Genomic DNA, 23005 nt, shown 5'->3' with positions numbered 1-23005 from the left:
ATGTGCCTCCAAAAATCGAGTAAGTGCCACTTGGTAGCACTGTCGACAACACCTTTCATCACTTGATGATTGAGAGTAGACTGGTGATTAAGTGTACACTGAAGAACAAAAAAGGGGCATTCACAGTGCTGAAAGTGAACTATATACCCCCAAATAGTTGGAGGGAGATAGAATAGCAAATATGTAGGCACATATCTGAGAAGTACAAAAACAATAGGGCAGTAATAGTAGGGGATTTCAACTACCCGAATATTAACTAGGATAGAATTAGTGTGAAAGGTATAAAGGGTGCAGAATTCTAAAAATGCATACAGGGAAACTTTTTTAGCCGGTACGTAGCAAGCCCAATAAGTGAGGGCTCCATTCTGGACTTAGTTTTATGGAATGAAGCTGGACAGGCGGAAGAGGTATCAGTGGGAGAGCATTTTGGTGGTAGTGATTATGGGCTCAATTTTCCCTGGTGATTTGTGCCGCTTTTTTGGCGCGCGCCGCTTTTTTTGGTGTAAGTTTTTAAATTAAAGTTTCCCCAAGAAATCTGCGCCACGTAACTGAGTTAGTTAAGATTCTTTTAGGTTAATTTTTTTCCCGTCATACCCCGATGTCTGCGCCAGTTTTTGTCAATTATAGAAGTTTGCTCAAAAAAAATTTCTCCTAGGTCGGCGTACGTGACCACTCCCGAAAAACCTTCTCGTGAGTTATGAAAAAGCAGCGCACATTGAAAAATCGGCGCAGAAAGACGTCATTGTTTTTCAGCGAAGTTTTAGAGGGTGTCAAGAAAACTTAAATATACATAATAAAGATACATTTTTTTTGCCTTATAACGCAGTGAATGGAAGCTTGATGTAATTCTGTAACTTTTCATATTCTTTCAACTGATGGGCCATCACTGAACATCTGCAAACAGGGCTGGAGGGTCGGAGCATCGGCCGGCAGAATCGGTCCCGTGCCCGGACACAGGGGCTCAGGGCTTGACTGCAAAAGAAGTATGGGGAGGGGGTGGGCCGAGGGGGGAGGTGGGCCGTGGAAGGCGATCGGAAGGTATCAGAAGCCTGCAGTATGCATTAAATGTAGCCCAGGTGGGTGGGGAGCTGTGGAAGACGATTGGAAGGTATCACAAGACTGAACTATGCATCAAATATAGCCCGGGGGGTGGGGGGGTTTGGGGGGAAGGGGGATTCCCGATCATTGCACCTGCTCAGACCTGGGTGTGACCCATTCAGACCTTGGGGAGAGAGAGCCTGCCGTTTTGAGCTTCTTGCAAAGGTAAAATTTAAGCATGGTCGCAATACTGACAATGCCATGCCTTGTGCAAGCCTTTTGCATCATGGTGCTGCGGAGGAGGCAATTGATTCGATGAGGAACCTCAGAGCCCGTAGGGTGATGGGCAGGAGGCCTTACCCACGTCCGGTATATCGAGACAGGAGTTCGAACCTGCACCTGAGTGATGCATCACATCATGTGATGGCAGGACTGACTGGATCGATTGGGCCTGTATTCACTGGAGTTTAGAAGGATGAGAGGGGATCTCATAGAAACATATAAAATTCTGACAGGACTGGACAGGGTAGATGCAGGAAGAATGTTCCCGATGTTGGGGAAGTCCAGAACCAGGGGTCACAGTCTAAGGATAAGGGGTAAGCCATTTAGGACTGAGATGAGGAGAAACTTCTTCACTCAGAGAGTTGTTAACCTGTGGAATTCCCTACCGCAGAGAGTTGTTGATGCCAGTTCATTGGATATATTCAAGAGGGAGTTAGATATGGCCCTTACAGCTAAAGGGATCAAAGGGTATGGAGAGAAAGCAGGAAAGAGATACTGAGGTGAATGATCAGCCATGATCTTATTGAATGGTGGTGCAGACTCGAAGGGCCGAATGGCCTACTCCTGCACCTATTTTCTATGTTTCTATGTTTCTATGTCAGTTGATGCAAGATACCCTCGGAGCACCCATGATGCATGAATTAACTGTGCAAATAGATGTTAACAAATATGATGTGATTGGGATTACGGAGACGTGGCTCCAGGATGATCAGGGCTGGGAACTCAACATCCAGGGGTATTCAACATTCAGGAAGGATAGAATAAAAGGAAAAGGAGGTGGGGTAGCATTGCTGGTTAAGGAGGAGATTAAGGCAATAGTTAGGAAGGACATTAGCTTGGATGATGTGGAATCTATATGGGTAGAGCTGCAGAACACCAAAGGGCAAAAAACGTTAGTGGGAGTTGTGTACAGACCTCCAAACAGTAGTAGTGATGTTGGGGAGGGCATCAAACAGGAAATTAGGGGTGCGTGCAATTAAGGTGCAGCAGTTATAATGGGTGACTTTAATATGCACATAGATTGGGCTAACCAAACTGGAAGCAATACGGTGGAGGAGGATTTTCTGGAGTGCATAAGGGATGGTTTTTTAGACCAATATGTCGAGGAACCAACTAGGGGGGAGGCCATCTTAGACTGGGTGTTATGTAATGAGAAAGGATTAATTAGCAATCTCGTTGTGCGAGGCCCCTTGGGGAAGAGTGACCATAATATGGTGGAATTCTGCATTAGGATGGAGAATGAAACAGTTAATTCAGAGACCATGGTCCAGAACTTAAAGAAGGCTAACTTTGAAGGTATGAGGCGTGAATTGGCTGAGATGGATTGGCGAATGATACTTAAGGGGTTGACTGTGGATGGGCAATGGCAGACATTTAGAGACCGCATGGATGAACTACAACAATTGTACATTCCTGTCTGGCATAGAAATAAAAAAGGGAAGGTGGCTCAACCGTGGCTATCAAGGGAAATCAGGGATAGTATTAAAGCCAAGGAAGTGGCATACAAATTGGCCAGAAATAGCAGCGAACCTGGGGACTGGGAGAAATTTAGAACTCAGCAGAGGAGGACAAAGGGTTTGATTAGGGCAGGGAAAATGGAGTATGAGAAGAAGCTTGCAGGGAACATTAAGACGGATTGCAAAAGTTTCTATAGATATGTAAAGAGAAAAAGGTTAGTAAAGACAAACGTAGGTCTCCTGCAGTCAGAATCAGGGGAAGTCATAACGGGGAACAAAGAAATGGCGGACCAATTGAACAAGTACTTTGGTTCGGTATTCACGAAGGAGGACACGAACAACCTTCCGGTTATAAAAGGGGTCGGGGGGTCTCGTAAGGAGGAGGAACTGAGGGAAATCCTTATTAGCCGGGAAATTGTGTTGGGGAAATTGATGGGATTGAAGGCCGATAAATCCCCAGGGCCTGATGGACTGCATCCCAGAGTACTTAAGGAGGTGGCCTTGGAAATAGTGGATGCGTTGACAGTCATTTTCCAACATTACATAGACTCTGGATCAGTTCCTATCGAGTGGAGGGTAGCCAATGTAACCCCACTTTTTAAAAAAGGAGGGAGAGAGAAAACAGGGAATTATAGACCGGTCAGCCTGACATCGGTAGTGGGTAAAATGATGGAATCAATTATTAAGGATGTCATAGCAGTGCATTTGGAAAGAGGTGACATGATAGGTCCAAGTCAGCATGGATTTGTGAAAGGGAAATCATGCTTGACAAATCTTCTGGAATTTTTTGAGGATGTTTCCAGTAGAGTGGATAAGGGAGAACCAGTTGATGTGGTATATTTGGACTTTCAGAAGGCGTTCGACAAGGTCCCACACAAGAGATTAATGTGCAAAGTTAGAGCACATGGGATTGGGGGTAGTGTACTGACATGGATTGAGAACTGGTTGTCAGACAGGAAGCAAAGAGTAGGAGTAAATGGGTACTTTTCAGAATGGCAGGCAGTGACTAGTGGGGTACCGCAAGGTTCTGTGCTGGGGCCCCAGCTGTTTACACTGTACATTAATGATTTAGATGAGGGGATTAAATGTAGTATCTCAAAATTTGCGGATGACACTAAGCTGCGAGGAGGATGCTGTGAGGCTGCAGAGCGACTTGGATAGGTTAGGTGAGTGGGCAAATGCATGGCAGATGAAGTATAATGTGGATAAATGTGAGGTTATCCACTTTGGTGGTAAAAACAGAGAGACAGACTATTATCTGAATGGTGACAGATTAGGAAAAGGGGAGGTGCAAAGAGACCTGGGTGTCATGGTACATCAGTCATTGAAGGTTGGCATGCAGGTGCAGCAGGCGGTTAAGAAAGCAAATGGCATGTTGGCCTTCATAGCAAGGGGATTTGAGTACAGGGGCAGGGAGGTGTTGCTACAGTTGTACAGGGCATTGGTGAGGCCACACCTGGAGTATTGTGTACAGTTTTGGTCTCCTAACCTGAGGAAGGACATTCTTGCTATTGAGGGAGTGCAGCGAAGGTTCACCAGACTGATTCCCGGGATGGCGGGACTGACCTATCAAGAAAGACTGGATCAACTGGGCTTGTATTCACTGGAGTTCAGAAGAATGAGAGGGGACCTCATAGAAACATATAAAATTCTGACGGGGTTAGACAGGTTAGATGCAGGAAGAATGTTCCCAATGTTGGGGAAGTCCAGAACCAGGGGTCACAGTCTAAGGATAAGGGGTAAGCCATTTAGGACCGAGATGCGGAGGAACTTCTTCACCCAGAGAGTGGTGAACCTGTGGAATTCTCTACCACAGAAAGTTGTTGAGGCCAATTCACTAAATATATTCAAAAAGGAGTTAGATGAGGTCCTTACTGCTAGGGGGATCAAGGGGTATGGCGAGAAAGCAGGAATGGGGTACTGAAGTTGAATGTTCAGCCATGAACTCATTGAATGGCGGTGCAGGCTAGAAGGGCCGAATGGCCTACTCCTGCACCTATTTTCTATGTTTCTATGTTTCTATTCATCCTATGCGAGAGCATTATATCTGCCATGTTTTAGCAGCAGCCAGAAGGGCAGAGCTGGCTACTGAGAGACAAAGGGTACGGCCTCGCCACCTGGCTCATTACGCACCTACGCGTAACCCGAACGGAAGCTGACCGGGAATACAACATGTCGCACATTGCGACGCAACAGCATCATAGAAAGGATTATTGGCATCTTAAAACAGCGGGCTAGACTTTCCACTTTCAGGCTAAGGCCGAAAAAAATGGGCCTTGTTCCAATGATGCGGGACCTATCGCCCGTGATGATCACTGGCTCAAGGCCCATTTTTTTTGTTGCGATTTTCCACTCGGCCTTAGCCCAGTGATGTCAAATGGGCGATGTCATTTCTCGGTGATCTCCCGATCGCCCAAAGAAAACGGAAGTGAATGAAAAAAAAAAGCTTCCCTAGCAACGCATTACTGCGCACGTGTAGGTTGATTTTTTTTTTCAGGTTGATGCTTCTTCTCGCGTTTTGAGAGGTCAAGGGTCTTCACACGTGCTCAGAAGCTCTGGGTGGGTCTGGGAGAGAGAGAGAGAGAGAGAGAGAGGAGAAAGGAAGCAGGTCAGAAAGTCTTATCCAAATTACAGATAAAGTTAAAGAATAGAGTGGGGTACAGGAAAAAGAAGGGCCAAACCCTTCAGCGAAAAGGCAAATGAGGCCCTCGTAAATGCTGTCAGCTCCAGGTGGGAGGATCTGACACGGGGTGGGCAGGGGAAACCTTCACCCGTGCATATCGCAGGAATTGGTCCGAAGTAGCCGACGGAGTCACATCGGCCTCCAATGAAACGCACACACCGGACCAGTGCCGCAAACGGTGGAACAGTCTACTGGCAGCTGCGAGAGTAAGTTGAAATTTATATTTATGTATTATTCAATGATCTAAATAGTAACTAGAATCTGCAATGTTATTAGGTTACATTTAAACATAACTAAATTTTACGCAACCCAGCATAAAGTTAAATGTTGCAGTGCGAAATATGCAACGTAATGCTAATTTGTAATAGAGCATTTAAATCTGTCAGTCTTAAATGTCTTCAATGTCTTAAATTGCCTGATCCATTTGCTTATGCCAAGCAATGTTATCGTATCACTTACAGAAGAAGGGTGGGGGTGCTGCCATGATGCACACACTAAGCTAGTACGAGGAGCTCGCAGTGTCCTTGGTGGGGCCAGAAAGCTGTTCGGTCACATCCCGTGGTGTGGCCGAACCCACCCTTGAGATATGTGAGTAATGAGAAATGTGCATTGTTCAATGTGTGAATCATTAGTAAATACTGAAAATATCGTAGTTACGCATGTAATGTTGTGCAATTATAATATAATCTGATATATAATTGTGATGTATATAGATCTTCGAATGAGGTCATGTTAGGTCATGTTAAACCTTGTGATCACTTGTGCAGATGGAGTAATGGAAAGCATTGCAATGCTTTCAGTTGAAGAAAAATTGTAATGTAATGATTTGAATTGTTAAACGTTGTTTATCAAATTAAAGGTCAAGTGGCCGTCGAGTCGGTGGGATCCACTACCACCACCACTGAAACTTTGCCGAGATCGCAGGAGACTGAGGAGGAAGGGGAGCCACTGCGGACTCCTGCTGCTGTGGTATATCAGCAGGAGGAGGAGGAGATTGACGAGACGGAAGAAGAGGAAGAGATTTTTGTGGGGGGGGGAACAACCTGCGGCATCTCAGTTGAGATGGAAGAAGCACCGGGACCAAGCAGTGTGCAGGTGGCGACGCCAAGGCGCATCATATTGCGAATGCCGACCCCACGGAGGTCTGGTCAGCGTGGCGAGCAATCGCCTACCATGGAGGGCCAGACAGAGAGCTTGATTTCCCTGTGCAGGGAGACGGTCGCGATTGGTCGCGACCTTATCCAGGGGTTCGCGGGATTTTCTGCGAACTGGAGCCAGTTTCTAGCATCCTGGAGCGAGTTCTGCCAGAACTTCTCGAACTGGTCTTCTGAGCAGTCTCGGACTGCTCAGGGGACGTTGGGGGCGATTCGGCAGCAGACAGCCGCAACCAATGCCCTACGGCATGCATTGCTGGCTGGACACTGCGCTGCACTCCAAGGTGTCGTGTCTGCTCGCAGCGAGACCCCTAGCACACAAGCGAGTACAGAGGGCACAGTTCCTCCGGTCTCGGAAGTAGAGCCTCAGGCTTCCGCTTCCGCTCCGTCACCTCCACCACGGCAGGAAGTCTTGACATCCCACTCTGCACGACATCTTGGTGTCGGTTTGCGTAGACCAAAACGGGCGGGTGGGGTGCGAACACGGGGTGGGACAGGATCTGGAGGGAATCGTGGCCGCAGGTCGGGAGGGGAGAGTGCTTCTCGATAGTTCACCTGTTTTAAAATGTTCACTTGTTATTACCAATTTATTATACTCTTGTTATTGTTATTGTTACTAAATTGGCCAATTGTATTCAATAGTTAAATGTTCACTTGTTCACTTGTTATCATTACTTAACTGTTCCCTTTCCATTCTTTCTGAAATGGTCACTTGTTGGCATGACTGAAATGGTCACTTGTTGTCATGACTGAAATGGTCACTTGTTGTTATGACTGAAATGGTCACTTGTTATCATCACTGAAATGGTCACTTGTTGGCATGATTGAAATGATCACTTGTTGTTATGACTAAAATGGTCACTTGTTATCATTACTTAAATGGCCACTTGTTCTGTAAAATGTTAATTTCTTCTTGTAATGTTTTGGGGATTTTGAGGGAAGGGTGGGTTGGTACGGGGGTGGGGGGGTTGGAGAAAGGGTGTTGTTCATTAATTCTTTGTTTGTTAATAAAAAATAATTTTTCTACAACTTTTGAACCTTCTCTCTTACTTATATAAGTTTTACAACGTACAGTTCTTCATGCAGATTTGTTTGTTTATTCTGTTTCCCCACAGAATATCATTAAATAACTTCACTATGTAAAAGCTATTTAATAAATAATTCCAATATATGCATAAATAAGGTGATAATACCTATTTATATTCCCTGTCCCAAATTTCTGAGTAAAATTTGCATCAATTTTACTCTCGAAATAACTCAGAACAATTCTCCATCTTTCCTCAGAGGCTAAAAATGGCGTCCGTAGTGCCCATTTCCCTCTCTAAGGCCCTGAAAAAGCAACTATTTTTGATCACTCTTTTGGGCCTTGCATCGGCCCAGCGAAGTGCATGCTAAGTGCTGAAACTTGGGATCGGCCTTGTGTGGGCGATCATTTGGGCGATCATCTCAGTGATCAAAGTGGAAACTTGGGGGCCTATTTTTCCGGCGCTATTTTGGGCCTAGTTTCCACTTTTTGCTCAAAATGGGTGATAGAGGTCCGTTTTAGGCCATAGATGGGCCTTAGATGGGCGACGTGAAGTGGAAAGTCTAGCCCAGCGTTTCTCATGCCTGGACTATTCCAAAGGCTACTTGCTATACTCCCCTGAGATTGTCGGTCAGTTCATGCTGCATAACGTAGCCATCATGAGTCAACAGCAGATGATAGTAGAAGACCCACTTGAGGTGAGAGTGGCTGATGATAATGATGAGGATGATCCAGATGATGAGGAGGAGGACGAGGACAAGGAAGCCATGCAATTACTTGAACCCGGAGCACGACGGTGGAAGAGGGGGACGTCATGCCCCTTTAACGGTGTGCCAGCAGCTCATCCATGAACGCTTTGCTGCCTGCAGGCTCAGTGGCAACTATTCCACATGGACCATGTTTACTGTTTGAACCTGTTCTGTAATGTCGTAATGTGCTAATGGAACAAATGATGGAAATGATTATTGTTTACTTCAAAAGTTGTGCTAATAATGGAACAAATAATGTAAATGATTCAGTTATATTTTAAAATATATTTTAATCAGAAGTTTAACACTTGTTTGTACTTAATTTTAATAAAAATATTCTTGTATCAAACTTTAACATTTTCAGTTAAGATCACTTACAAACTTTAAGATCACTAACAAACTTTAAGATCACTTACTAACATTTAAACTTGTAAATTTACATAACTTACAAAAAACTTTTAATTTGAAAACAACAGTTACAACAGTAACGATAATAATAACAACAGCAAAGAAAGGCTGCACCTATCTCTCCTCCACCTTATTCTAAGACCGCCCACCGTGTTTGGTCTTGGTGACTCCACCAACCTTGCCCGTAGATGGTGGCGCATTGTTTATTGGGTTGGTACCAAGCTTATTGTTTCTAACATCTCAGGTAATGCGCAGCTGTTGCTGGGGGAGTGGCTGTGGGCAGGCAGCAATGTGGAAGGCCCGGCTTGGGGCTCTTCAGAGGCTGATCTGTGGATTGGAATGGGAGTGACAGTTGATTCTGTCAATGGGTGTGAGGTCTGGGTGTGCTCCCTTATTGCAGCAGCTAACTCCAAAATTCCCTCCCTCATGTGCCCTGAAAGTGTCTCAGCTACCTTCAACATTCCCGCTCTTATGTTCGCCGACAGTGTCTCAACTACTTGTGACATGCCCTCCCTCATGTTGAGGAAAAGTGTGTCAACTATCTCCAACATTCCCTCCCTCATGTTCACTGACAGTGCATCAGCTCCCTGCAACATTCCCTCCCTCATGTGCACTGACATGATTTCAGCTGACTGAGATATTCCCTCCCTCATGTTCCCGGACAGTGTTTCCATTTCTCGTGTGAGTGTTGTTCCTTCTCCCAACAGTCCCGATACCTCATCACACACCCACTGATGGCGCCCAGGAGTGATCGCGTAAGGTCAATGCTCTCTGCACTCATTGCTATCATGTGAACCACACCTGTTAAATCCTGCACCTCAGGAGAGCGCGGTCCAGCTCTCCTTCCCCTCCTCATCCTGGGTGTGGCTCCCAGCATTCCAATGGGACCCGCAGCCTGGGACAGTGGGGCCCTGGGTGTGCCTCGCTGCACCCCACCACTGGGCCCCACAGCCTCGGACGGTGGGGCCCTGGGTGTGCCTCGCTGCACCTCACTGGAACCTCGAGCCTCGGAAAGTGGGAAATCATGGAATGTCCCACCAACACTCAAACCATTACTCAGGGAAGGGGCTAGCACCTCAAAGGGTGGCAACTGCACCTCCTCAAAAGTGAGTACAACAGTGGGGGCTTCATCCATCCCCACCCCCTCACCTTCACCCCCATGCTCTTGGTCTGGAAGGTGGGAATGGAAGATGTTCTCCTCTTCAGGCTCGTCCTCATCTGAATATTCTTCTGCATCATCAGGGTTGGCCTCAAGTTCTGCAAAATATAACACAGACAAATGGTTAGCAGCAGAGGAGGGGGCAGGGTGGGTGGCATGAGTCGGCTCACACAGCGCAGGCAGCAGGCTGATCTGAAGGACCACGATGAATGATAGCACATTGCATCAACCGAAGCGTAGCTGACGGAGACATCCCCATGAACCGAAGCATGGCTAGCCCGCGCAGTACTTAACATTTAGCAAAGCCAGACTGTGGAACTTGCAGGACTTACCCTCTCCCTCGAGTGTGGGCCCAGCTTGTGCAGTGGTGGTTGCTTTTCTCCAGGTAGGACCCATCAAAGCAGCGACCCTGTCTTCCAAGGGTGTCAGTGGGTGCAGATTTGCCGGGCCTCCTCCTGTTTGAGTTCTTTCCCTTTTGTTATGTGCCACTTTCCTTTGCAAAATTGAAAATACAACTTTTTAGAGAGGATGTTTTTCTGCTGGGTGGGACATATACAGCTGGTCACATTTACATTACAGTTGCAATTGCATTGAATAAATGAAAATATTGCTTACACTAACTACTTGACCAAGATCCTGCCACTTCTTTTTGCACTTGCCTCCAGACCTCGGGGTGGTCATCATTGCACAGTAATCTTCTGCAAGTTGGTTCCAGCGTTACGTCATTTCTTTGGGTGGAACTTTTATGTGACCTCTGCTGGTATCAAGCTCCTGCCATCTGCCCTCAATCACAGTAACCAGTGCCTGCACTTCATCCTGTAAGAAATTCTTGGCCCTGGCACCACGTTGCATCTTGTATTGCAGCACCAATTTTCCAATGATAATTACAGTTCTCATGCAGCACTCAACGCTCTCACACACACACTGGCTCTTTAAAAATGGCTGATTGTAGACCGGGAGCTGTACTAGGCATGTGCGCCCATAGGAATAACGTCAAAAACATCCTTTTTTTTCCGCGCATGCGCAGAAGGGACGGTATCGTTTTTTCGGCGCAGACAGAAGGCTCCACCCCCTAAGGTGACTGGACAGGCTGTACGGTGCCAAATTTGAAAAATAGAGCGGGGAAACTTTGCACATTTATTTTTGGAGTAGTTCTGGCCTAGAAAAACGGATGTAACTCTGGCAATATGCCAGAAAATGGCTTTAGGCAAAATTGAGCCCTATAATTCAGTTAGATTTAGCATAGTTATAGAAAAGGACAAAGACAGAGCAGGATTAAAAGTTCTCAATTGGGTAAAGGCCAACTTTACTAAGCTGAGAAGTGATTTAGTAAAAGTGGACTGGAAGCAGCTACTTGAAAGTAAATCTGTGTCAGTGCAGTGGGAGGCATTCAAGGAGGAGATCCGGAGGGTTCAGAACAAATCTGTTCCCACAAAGAAAAAGGGTGATACTTCCAAATCTAGAGCCCCCTGGATTTCAAAGGGCATACAGGGTAGGATAAGACAAAATAAGTCTGATACCAAGAGTTAAATACTGCAGACAGCCTGGAGGAATATAGAAAGTGCAGGAGTCAAATTGAAAAGGAAGTTAGGAAAACAAAGAGAAGGAATGAAAAAATATTGGCAAGTAAATTCAAGGAAAACCCAAAGATGTTTTATAAATACATAAAGAGCAAGAGGATAAGTAAAGAAAGAATAGGGCCGATTAGAGACCAAAAAGTTCACCTGTGTGTGGAGGTGGGAGGTGTGGGTATAATTCTTAATGAGTACTTTGCATCTGTCTTCACAAAAGAGAGGGACGATGCAGACATTGTAGTTAAGGAGGAGTGTAAAGTATTACATGAGATAAACATATGAAAGAGGACACATTAAGGGGTTTAGCATTTTTAAAAGTAGATAAATTGCCAGGCCCAGATGAAATGTATCCCAAATTGTTAAGAGAAGCAAGGGAGCAAATAGCAGAGTCTCTGACCATTATTTTTCAATCCACTCTGGTTACAGGTGTGGTGCCTGAGGACTGGTAACTGTGTACAATTGTTTAACAAAGTGATTATCTGCATCAACATTTTTGTGGTCTTCTGTGCATGCGCGTAGTATACAGGAGCCGCGCATGTACACAGGATCCTCCCCTGGACATGTGCACTATTTACCAAGGCCGCACATGCACAGTACCCAACAGTTGCACCCTGCAGTGCAGTGTGGGCCACATTTTCCTTAAGCTCCGTGAGTGAAGGCCCGTCACTGGATCCGCGCTGGACGGGGAGAGAGGAGAGAATTGGAGGGATGGAGAGGAAGAAAGAGAGAAAGGGAATCAGAGGGGAGAGGAAGAGAAGGTCAGGAACTCGGGTGGGGGTGGGGGGTGGGGGGGAGGTGGTGAGGATGGGTGGAGAAGGTCAGGAACTGGGGGAAGCGGAGAGGATGCCAGGAACTGGGAGGAAGAGGAGGTGAGGAATTCCGGGGTGGGGTGGAGAGAGGAGGTCAGGAACTAGGGTAAGGAGGGAGAGGAGGTCAAGAACTGGGGTGGGGAGGGAGAGGAGGTCAAGAACTCGATGGGGGCGATGAGTAGAGGAGTTCAGGAACTTGTGGGGGGAGGAGGTCAGGAACTGGGGGCAGGGGATTGAGAGGTGGTCAGAAACTCCGGAAGGGTGAGTAGAGGAGGTCAGGAATTTGTGGGGGGGTGGAGGTCAGGAACTGGGAGGAAGGGTGAGTAGAGGAGATCAGGAACTGGGGGCGGGGGAGCTAGAGGAGATCAGGAACTGGGGGCGGGGGAGGGAGAGGAGATCAGGAACTCAGGGGGTAGTGAGTAGAGGAGGTCAGGAACTGGGGGTGGGGGAGGGAGAGGAGGTCAGGAACTGGGGGCGGGGGAGGGAGAGGAGGTCAGGGACTGGGGGCGGGGGAGGGAGAGGAGGTCAGGGACTGGGGTGGTGGGATGTAAGGAACAAAGAGAGCACAGTGGGATGGAGGAAGAATGTGATCCAGGTCTAAAGAGGATGGCGGGGAATGAGAGCGAGAACGTGATCCAGATGGTAAGACTGATCACATTCTTCCAACTCCGCCCCCTTTACACCTGCACAACGTTCTCCCTCTCCCTCCACTTGACCTGATTGATTTCTCAGAAAGCTCGGTGCGTGTGTGGCAAGTGCCATCATTAGACTGGATGAAATCCGAAAGTCACGACACTGTCACTATTCACTTCATACCCAATAAACCTGTTTACAATCCGTGACCCACACACAATGCCCCATCTATGGAGGGGGGAATGGAAGGTCAGGAACTTGTTGGGGGTAGAAGCTTAAGAACCTGGGGGTGGGGGGCAGGGGAAGGAACTTTGTAGCGGTGAGAAGGTCAGTAACCTGGGGGGGCGGGGGGGAGGTCAGGATGTTTTTTTGGGGGGGAGGGTGAGGTCAGGAATTCGGGCACATGTTGGGAAACGGTCTTAACCCGTGAGGGTGAGTCCTGTTCTATCTGAGTTCTGTTCTGTCTGGAGCCTGGCAATCAGAATAGCTCGAATTACACTTTGCAATGTAATTGATTACATAGGCAGGCAGGATCCTTGTTTAAAGATGTGTCTATTCGCAACATCAAAGTTCTGATTGGTCATCTTGGATTACAAGACCTGATTTCTGATTGGTTCCCTTGGAGGACAAGACACACCAAACAATTTCTCTGGAATGTGTAATTAGATCCCGCCTGCCTACATAATCGGTTACTTGATACAATAAAGGCCATGGGCCCTGACAATATCCCGGCTGTCATGCTGAAGACTTGTGCTCCAGAACTAGCCGCAACTCTAGCCAAGCTGTTCCAGGAGAGCTACAACACTGGCATCTACCCGACAGGACATATCGGGATAGTTTTCTACATTGTCAGGTAGATGCCAGTGTTGTAGCTGTACTGGAACAGTTTGGTTAGAGGTGCAGCTAGTTCTGGAGCACAAGGTCTTCAGCGCGACAGCCGGAATGTTGTTGGGGCCCATAGTCTTTGCTGTATCCAGTGCGCTCAGCCGTTTATTGGAGTGAATTGAATTGGCTAAAGACTGCCTTCTCTGATCATCGGGACCTCAGGAGTTGGCCAAAATGAATCATCTACTCAGCACTTCTGGCTGAAGATGGTTGCAAATGCTTTAGCCTTGGCTTTTACACTCACATGCTGGGCTCCACTATCATTGAGAATGGGGATGTTCATAGAAACATAGAAATTAGGTGCAGGAGCAGGCCATTTGGCCCTTTGAGCCTGCACTGCCATTCAATAAGATCATGGCTGATCATTCAACCTCTGTACCCCTTTCCTGCTTTCTCTCCATATCCTTTGATTCCTTTGGCAGTAAGGACCATATCTAACTCCCTTTTGAATATATCTAACGAACTGGCCTAAACAACTCTCTGCGGTAGGGAATTCCACAGGTTAACCACTCTCTGAGTGAAGAAGTTTCTCCTCATCTCGGTCCTAATTGGCTTACCCCTTATTCTTAGACTGTGACCCCTGGTTCTGGAACTCCCCAGCAATGGGAACATTCTTGCTGCCTCTAACCAGTCCAGTCCCGTCAGAGTTTTATATGTTTCTATGCGATCCCCCCTCATTCTTCTAAACTCCAGTGAATACAAGCCCAGTTGATCCAGTCTCTCCTCATATGTCAGTCCTGCCATCCCGGGAATCAGCCTGGTGAACCTTCGCTGTACTCCCTCAATAGCAAGAACGTCCTTCCTCAGATTAGGAGACCAAAACTGAACACAATATTCCAGGTGAGGCCACACCAAGGCTCTGTACAGCTGTAGTAAGACCTCCCTGCTCTTATACTCAAATCCTCTAGCTATGAAGGCCAACATGCCATTTGCCTTCTTCACCGCCTGCTATACCTGCATGCCAACCTTCAATGACTGATGTACCATGACACCCAGGTCTCATTGCACCTTCCCTTTTCCTAATCTGTCACCATTCAGATAATATTCTGCCTTCCTGTTTTTACCACCAAAGTGGATAACCTCACATTTATCCACATTATACTGCATCTGCCATGCATTTGCCCACTCACCTAACCTGTCCAAGTCACCATGCAACCTCATAGCATCCTCTTCACAGCTCACACCACCACCCAGCTTAGTGCCTCGGGATTCTTCATGGAGCCTCCTTCTCCCCTTAGTTGTTTAATTGTCCACCACATTTCACGATTGGATGTGGCAGAACTGCAATGCTTTGATCTGATCATTTGAACATCTAGGGCCCGACTTTGGTGGACCACCCAATTCTCGGTGGTCTCATGGTAGTCGGTCAATCTACACCGCTGGGTACCGCTGGGGCGGAGTGCTGACAACATTGGTCCAAGCGGTCCTGAGTGGTGCATCAGCAGAGTGCGACGGACGGTCTGCTCCGGCAGTGCGGGGTAAGTTGTCTGGGACTTGGGATTCTTCGGGCCCCGAGTTCTGTGCACGCTCGCTCTTCCATCGCCCTCCATCCTCCCCACCCCCCGTCCCCCGAGAAGAGCTGTCCGGAGGCCAGAGACTGCCGACGACGGATCGCAGGTAAGTATCTTTGGGTAAGTTTAGATTTTTAATTGTTTTGTGCAGTGTTTTTGATTTATTTATAATACTTATAATGTTATTTATTTAATTATTTATTTTCACGTTTTTCTGGGGGGGAGGGGGGGTGGCGGAATAGGTCTCGGGGGAGGGATTAGATCTCTTGGCGGGGGAGGACTAGATCTCTGGGAGTGGTATTAGATCTCTGGGGGTGGGATTGGATATCTGGGGGTGGGATTAGATTTCTGGGGATGGGATTAGATCTCTGGGGAGGATTAGATCTCTGGGGGGAAGACTAGATCACTGGGGGGATTAGATCTCCGGTGTGATTAGCTCTCTGGGGACTAGATCTCTGGGAGGACTAGATGTTGGCAAGGATTAGATCTCTGGGGGAGGACTAGATCATTGGGAGGTTAAAGGGATTAAATCTCTCTGGGAGATTAGATCTCTGGCAGGGATTCGATCTCTGGCAGGGATTAGATCTCTGGGAGGATTGGATCTCGGGGGGGATTAGATCTATGGGAGGGGGATTCGATCTCTCTGGGGGGATTTGATCTCTGGCGGGGGAGGGCTAGATCACTGTGGGGAGGAATATATCTTTGCAGGGGGGGGCGAAATGAGGGGGTTACCTTATGATGATAGATTGAGTAGACTGGGTCTTTACTCGTTGGAATTCAGAAGGATGAGGGGTGATCTTATAGAAACATTTAAAATAATGAAGGGGATAGACAAGATCGAGGCAGAGAGGTTCTTTCCACTGGTCGGGGAGACTAGAATTAGGGGGCACAGCCTCAAAATACGGGGGAGCCAATTTAAAACCGAGTTGAGAAGGAATTTCTTCTCCCAGAGGGTTGTGAATCTGTGGAATTCTCTGCCCAAGAAAGCAGTTGAGGCTAGCTCATTAAATATATTCAAATCACAGATAGATAGATTTTTAACCAATAAGGGAATTAAGGGTTATGGGGAGCGGGCGGGTAAGTGGAACTGAGTCCACGGCCAGATCAGCCGTGATCTTGTTGGGTGGCGGACCAGGCTCGAGGGGCTAGATGGCCTACTCCTGTTCCTAATTCTTATGTTCTTATGTTCTTATGTTCTTATTAATGTTGGGGAAGTCCAGAACCAGGGGTCACAGTCTAAGGATAAGTGGTAAGCCATTTAGGACCGAGATGAGGAGAAACCTCTTCACCCAGAGAGTGGTGAACCTGTGGAATTCTCTCCCACAGGAAGTTGTTGAGGCCAATTCACTAAATATATTCAAAAAGGAGTTAGATGTAGTCCTTACTACTAGGGGGATCAAGGGGTATGGCGAGAAAGCAGGAATGGGGTACTGAAGTTGCATGTTCAGCCATGAACTCATTGAATAGCGGTGCAGGCTAGAAGGGCCGAATGGCCTACTCCTGCACCTATTTTCTATGTTTCTATGTTTCTATGAAAAATAGATCTCTGGGGGAGGAATAGATCGCTGGGGGGGAGGAACATTGTATTTTACATACCGCCGATATACCATCGGCATAAAACCACCTTTTTTCAGACGGTGTGCAGCTCCGGTGGTATGTCGGCAGTATTGTACCAATGTCGGACTTTTGGGTGGTCTGTAGGGTGCTCCATGTGGGCGGACGGCATGCATACCACCTGGCGGTATGTTGTTGATGAATTTCCTACCGGGCGGTATGTGGGCAGTATGTAGGTATTTTTTTGATCAATTTCGCAATTTGGGGCGGTATGTAGGCGGTCCGCGGGCAGTATGCGACGGTATGTCCACCAATTTCAGACCCCTAATGTGCTGTGTATGCTGCCGGATTCCTCCACTCACGTTTCTAACTGCTGCTTACTGTCCGATACAACCTGCTTGTGAGCTGAAAATCCCCAAGCTTTTCGCCCAGTTTGTAGCGGGTGGCGGGTGATGCTTAAAGGTCTTAGAATTGGTGGCCTGCTGTTTGTTGCCAGTCCCTCCTGGCTCTTATGGGCTGCCTTGCCTTAGAAAATGATAAGCAGAATGTCCAAATTAACATCAATAACAATTAGGTACGGTAAAACCCAGATGTTTGTAACAATTAGATTCTAGGTGAGGCTTCTAGCAAGGCCATTGTATGTAAGGATTTGAATGAATGAACATTTTCAGGTGAAACTCTTTTTGGAGTTCATCTGCAAAACAAAAAACATTAAACGGTGCCACCCGACCTGGGTGACACACCAGACATTTACAAGGCCCTTTTTTTTTTTTCCCCCTTTTTTTGGGTTTTTTTTTTTTTCTTTTTTTTGGGGTTTCATTTTCAGGTGAAGGCTGGGGTGTAAAAGGCACCTGCCTCCTATTGATGGTATGCCTTTGAGCACTTCAACATATTATGAGGGAAGTGGTTACTATAAGTGGGCGATTTTAACCTTTATGTTGATTGGACAAAGCAAATTGTCCAGGGTAGCCTTGGGGAAGAGTTCATAGAGTGTATCCAGGATAGTTTCCTGAAACTGTATGTTGCGGAACCAACCAGGGAGCAGGCTATCTTAGATCTGGTACTGTGGAATGAGACAGGATTAATAAATGATCTCCTAGTAAAGGATCCTCCAGGAATGAGTGACCATAACATGGTTGAATTTCAAATTCAGTTGGAGAGTGAGAAAGATGGATCTCAAACCAGTGTCCTCAGCTTAAATAAAGGAGACTACAAAGGTATGAGGGCAGAATTGGCTAAAGTAACTAGGAAAATAGATTGAAGTATGGGACGGTTGATGAGCAGTAGCAGACATTTACAGAGATATTTCATAATTCGCAACAAAAATATATTCCAATGAGAAGGAAAGACTGTAAGAGAAGGGATAACCGTCCGTGGCTAACAAAGGAAATAAGGGATGGTATCAAATTGAAAACAAGGGCATACATTGTGGCCAAGATTAGTGGAAGGCCAGAGGATTGGGAACCTTTTAAAAGCCAGCAAAGAACAACTAAAAAAATGATAAAGAGAGGGAAGATAGATTATGAAAGTAAACTAACACGAAATATAAAAACAGATAGTAAGAGTTTCTACAGGTACATAAAAAGGAAAAGAGTGGCTAAAGTAAATGTCCCCTATAGGATGAGACTGGGGAATTAATAATGGAGATTAGGGAAATGGCAGAGACATTGAACAAATATTTTGTATCGGTCTTCACGGTAGAAGACAATAAAAACATCCCAATAGTGGATAATGAAAGGGTTATGGGGAGGGAAGAATTTAATACAATCACTATCACTAATGAAGGCGTACTCGGTAAAATAATGGAACTAAAGTCGGAAAAGTCCCCTGTACCTGATGGCTTACATCCTAGGGCCTTAAAAGAAATGGCTGCAGAGATAGTGGATGCATTGGTTGTAATCTATCAAAATTCCCTGGATTCTGGAATGGTCCCAGCGGATTGGAAAACCACAAATGTAACGCCCCTATTTAAAAAAGGAGGCAGACAAAAAGCAGGAAACTGTTAGCGTGAATGTTTTCTCAGAAGAATCACTCAATACTCAGAGTCGGTTCCAACACCAATGCGGCCTTTATTTCACCGGTGGGGAGAGAGTCTCTGGTTAACTCCAGGCATTCCACTCTCCACCAAACAAAGGGTTTCATGGATTTTTATATGTTTTACAACAGTTTACTACAGTTACATCAGCCCATTTCGGCTGGACACTATCCAATCATACTGATTATAGATTCAATTAGACCAATAGATAGAGTTAGTCTCTAAACGTAAAGTGGCTCATGTGTTGCCAAGAGATGTGTTGCTAAGGGGTGTGTTGCTAGGAATGACTCATGTATCTTGTAACATGGTCCAGGCCCCCCTTATCTTACTGTCCTTTGGTGCTGTCTTTGGGTAGCCTCCTTATCTTAATCCTGTTACAGAGTCGTATTGTCCTAACATTCACCAGAACATTTTGTCTGAGGCCTGGCTGATTAGAGACATCTGCAAAGTTTGCTTGTTAGTCCTGTGTGTGGGAAACAACAATTATCAGTTTCCAGGAATGCGGTCTATATCAGCTAACAGAAATCCCTTGAGGCTTCACGGGTAGCCATTTTTATGGTATTAGAGTTACATATTTAATTCTAACCTTATGCTACAGGTGCCGCTGCCCTAGGGGAGAATTTTCGCTATAACAAAACTATAGACCAGTTAGCATAACATCTGGCATTGGGAAACTGCTGAAGTCCATTATTAAGGAAGCCATAGTGGTACATTTGGAAAAGTATAATTCATTCAAGCAGAGTCAGCATGGCTCTATGAAAGGGAAATCATGTTTGACAAATTTTCTGGAGTTCTTTGAGGATGTAACGAGCAGGGTGGATAAGTGGATGTGGTGTATTTGGATTTCCAGAAGGGCTTCGATAAGGTGCGGCATAAAAGGTTACTGCACAAGATAAAAGTTCACGGGGTTGGGGGTAATATATTAGCATAGCTAGAGAATTGGCTAACTAACAAAAAACAGAGAGTCAGGATAAATGGTTCATTCTCAGGTTGGTAATCAGTAACTAGTGGGGTGCCACAGGGATCAGTGCTGGGACCCCAACTATTTACAATCTATATTAATGACTTGGAAGAGGTGTAACATAGCTAAGTTTGCTGACGATACAAAGATGGGAGGAAAAGCAATGTGTGAGGAGGACACAAAAAATCTGCAAAAGGACATAGACAGGCTAAGTGAATGGGCAAAAACTTGGCAGATGGAGTATAATGTTGGAAAGTGTGAGGTCATGCACTTTGGCAGAAAAAAAATCAAAGAGCAAGTTATTATTTAAATGAAGAAAGATTGCAAAGTGCCGCAGTACAGCGGGACCTGGGGGTACTTGTGCATGAAACACAAAAGTATAGTATGCAGGTACAGCAAGTGATCAGGAAAGCCAATGGAATCTTGGCCTTTATTGCAAAGGGGATGGAGTATAAAAGCAGGGAAGTCTTGCTACAGCTGTACAGGGTATTGGTGATGCCACACCTGGAATAATGCGTGCAGTTTTGATTTCAATATTTACGAAAGGATATACTTGCTTTGGAGACAGTTCAGAGAAGGTTCACTAGGTTAATTCTGGAGATGAGGGGATTGACTTATTAGGAAAGGTTGAGTAAGTTGGGCCTCTACTCATTGGAATTAAGAAGAATGAGAGGTGATCTTATCAAAATGTATAAGATTATGTGAGTCTTGACAGGTGGATGCAGAGAGGATGTTTCCACTGATGGGGGAGACTAGAACTAGGGGGCATAATCTTAGAATAAGGGGCCACCCATTTAAAACTGATATGAGGAGAAATTTCTTCTCTCAGAGAGTTGTAAATCTGTGTAATTCGCTGCCTCAGAGAGCTGCGGAAGCTGGGACATTGAATAAATTTAAGACAGAAATAGACAGTTTCTTAAACGATAAGGGGGTAAGGGGTTACGGGGAGCAGGCAGAGAAGTGGAGCTGAGTCCATGATCAGATCAGCCACGATCTTATTGAATGGCGGAGAAGGCTCGAGGGGTCGTATGGCCTACTCCTGTTCCTATTTCTTATGTTCTTATGTTCTCAAGTCTCAAAAAATCAAACATGTTCTAAGGGTTACCCAGATCATTATCACTAACAGCATGCTGTACAACATTATTATACAGAGAAGCCTAACCATGAAGCAGGAAGAGGTAAACCCATAGTCAAGTACAGATCAGGACACGGACACAGACACTGACCATGATGATGTAGCTGCAGAAACACCAGTGCAACCATAAAATCTCCGACTCCCAGCGCTCATCCTACATCCATTTAGGTAAATGTCTGAGCTGCCCACTGAAGGAATCCAGCTATCCACACAGCAGTGGGAAAGTAGCTCCAAGCACCAATGTAGTAACCTACCCTAGTCTGGATTTTCTGCGGGAGCATACTGGAAGTGTGGCAACATGGACTTCTGCCTGCCGGATGGCACTAGCACTGGCCTTTCCCGAGTTTCCGATGAGTCAGCGTCATTTAGTTTGGGAGCAGCAACCACAGATGTTAGGCTAACTAGTCTATAGTTTCCTACTTTTTGTCATCAAGAAAACTCAAATGAAAGTGTGCTGTTGGCATCAAGTTTTCCTAGATCAGAACATTAGCATAGCTTTAAGGGTAGATTTGCACATGTCTAGGGCCCTCACTAGTGGTGGGAGCAGAAGCCGGCATGTTAAATTAAATGTAAAGCGATAGGCACAATTAAAGGAGAGTAACAACAACATTTAGTGCCTTTATATAGTGCCTTTAACATACTAAAACGTCCCAAGATGCTTAATATCACAATAGGATAACAAAAGTCTGAAAACGTTTGGAAAGGCTGCAAAGGCATTTCAACTCATTGTCAGCATTTACTGAGGCTAATGGGGAAGAAGACTAATGGCTCAATTTTGCCCAAAGCCATTTTCTGGCATATTGCGAGAGTTATGACCATTTTCCTAAGTCAGAACTACTCCAACAATAAAATGTGCCAAGTTTCCCCCCTCTATTTTTCAAAATTGGTGCCACGCAGCCTGTCTTATAGCCTTGGGGGGGTGGAGCCAACTGTCTGCGCCGAAAAAATGATGCCGCCCCTGCTGCACATGCGCAAAAAAAAGGATGTTTTTGATATGATTCATATAGGCGCGCATGCGCAGTACAGCTCCCGGTCTGCAATCGGCCATTTTTAAAGAGCCAGTTGTGTGTGTGAGAGCATTGAGTGCTGTGTGAGAACAGTAATTACCATTGGAAAAATCAGAGCTGCAATACAAGATGCCATGCGAGGCAAGGACCAAGAATTTCTTGTAGGATGAAGTGGAGGCACTAGTTACTGTGATTGGGGCCAGATGGCAGCAGCTGGACACCAGCAGAGGTCACATAAAAGTTCAATCCAAAGAAATTAGGAAATGCTGAAACCAACTTGTAAAAGATTACTGTGCAATGGTGACCTCCCTGAGGTCTGGAGGCCAGTGCAAAAAGAAATGGCAGGACCTTGATCAAGTAGTTAGTGTAGTAATATTTTCATTTTTCAATGGAATTGCAATTGTAAATGTGATCATCTGTATATGTCCTACCCAGCAGAAAGACACCCTCTCAAAAAAGTTATATTTTCATCTTTGCAGAGGAAAGTGGCAGACAAAAAAAGGAAAAGAACTCGAACAGGAGGAGGCCCGGCAAATTTGCAGCCACTGACACCCTTGGAAGACAGGGTCGCTGCTTTGATGGGTTCTGCCTGGAGAAAAGCAACCACCACTGCACAAGCTGGGCCCACACTCAAGGGAGAGGGTAAGTCTTACAAATTCCACAGTCTGGTTTAACTAAATGTTAAGTATTGCACAGGCTAGCCATGCTTCGGTTCATGGGGATGTCTCCGTCAGCTACGCTTCAGTTGATGCAATGTACTATCATTCATCGTGATCCTTCAGATCAGCCTGTTGCCTGCGCCGTGTGAGCCTACTCATGCCACCCACCCTGCCCCCTCCTCTGCTGTTAACCATTATTCTGTTCTGTTATATTTTGCAGAACTTGAGGCCAACCCTGACGATGCAGAAGAAGATTCAGACGAGGATGAACTTGAAGAGGAGAACATC

Source organism: Pristiophorus japonicus, chromosome 11 (genome assembly GCF_044704955.1).
Source record: "Pristiophorus japonicus isolate sPriJap1 chromosome 11, sPriJap1.hap1, whole genome shotgun sequence".
NCBI lineage: Eukaryota > Metazoa > Chordata > Chondrichthyes > Pristiophoridae > Pristiophorus > Pristiophorus japonicus.
Note: the sequence above shows the minus strand (reverse complement) of the source record.